A 1617-nucleotide genomic window follows, 5' to 3' on the forward strand; every position below is an offset into this window, starting at 1 on the left:
CTGACAAAGGTAGTCTTTTAGACAGCAACCAGACGTGATTCATGGTCAGCCGGATCAAGATGTAATCTATTTTGTGTGGCAACGTGGTGAAATCTGGCGCTCGTCAAAATAATGAAATCGACGACACAGGCATTACTTCCCCTTGGTGGGCAAATCTGGTCATTTTTTTTTTTTGTCTCAACACTCAACGCTTTTCTCTGCACTTAAAAAACACATTTCTGTATAGATTTTGCTGAAAGTCGTGGATCAAGGGCACAAAAAATGTACATATTTAGTTTCCAAGGACACTCAAGCTTTGGAAGTCACCAAATCTTGGCTAAGCGACCACAACCTCCTTCAATTGCAAATACCTCGACTTCTATTCAAGATGGATAGTATTTTTCCATCAAACGTAAGACAAATGAACGCGATTTAAGATCATACCAGTAACTCAATAATATACCCTAAAATTGACGAGCGCCTGATCCCACCGTCTTGTTGGACACTATAATTACATTTAGTTTTAGTAGAGGTTTCACGGCACTCGCGACTGCATACGGTCATATGAGTGCCAGAAGATTAGAGGTGTTACAAGAGAGTAACAAACATAAAAAAGAAGAAGGGGAGATAAGGATGGTAGATGTTTCATAGGAAACAAGGAGCAAACCGCACCAGAACACCCGCCAACTACCCACTCTAATTACATGTATCACCAGGGGCAGGGGAAGTAATGCAGGATGCTGGTGGGCTCACCTTCCCACCTGAAGGGCTCGTCAGCTTTTGGTCTTCGCTTACATCTTCAACACCAGGTCGACAGAAGTCAGCTGTCGCACGTACGAAGCTCGTCAATATCTTTAGAGACTTTTCTGATATAAACCACCTGGGTGTGAAACCACGCATCACCACCTTGCTCAACTTCGTCAACTTGATGAACGATTAGAACAATTGTGAGGCCTGGAGGATCAGAGACGCAGCACAGCAGCCCAGAAAAAACCCGTGACAAAACTGTCTTCTTTCTAACAACAGTGGCATCCTTCTCATAAGGAAAGGGGGGGGGGGATTAAACGAGTTCAGCAGTTTAAACATCTATGGTGTATTAATGACAACTGTTGCTAAATGTTCCACAGTTATAAAACGAAGAATTGCAATGGCTGTAGAAAGTTTCGATAATATTAGCCCACGTCTAAAAATTATGATCTTATCTAAGAAATATAAAAAAAGAAACACCTCAGTAACCACGACAATAAAAGTTCTGAGAGCTTTGTGGTCAACACTTCAATACGGCTGTGAATGCTGGGCTATTACCAAAGATAGTTACGATAAGATAGAAGCAACAGAAACGTGTTTTTTTTTTTTCGGAGACTGTTTGGAATTTCTTTGGAGGAAAAGAAATCAAATGAAACAGCACTTGAAGCAAGAAGCTCTTGTGGGCCGCTCGCTGATAAAAACAACAATAGGAAGAGACACATGCAGTGTCTGGGACACTTGAATAAATATAGAGGTCTTCAGCATTTACAGCTCCAATTGGTAAAATTGAAGGCAAACGAGGCAGGGGTAGATCCAGAGGAACTTATTTGGAGAGCCAAAACAGTCGGGTGACGAGGGAAAAAAAAAAAAAGAGAGAGAGAGAGAGAGAGA

This window comes from Aplysia californica, unplaced genomic scaffold, assembly GCF_000002075.1.
Source record: "Aplysia californica isolate F4 #8 unplaced genomic scaffold, AplCal3.0 scaffold00898, whole genome shotgun sequence".
Lineage (NCBI taxonomy): Eukaryota > Metazoa > Mollusca > Gastropoda > Aplysiida > Aplysiidae > Aplysia > Aplysia californica.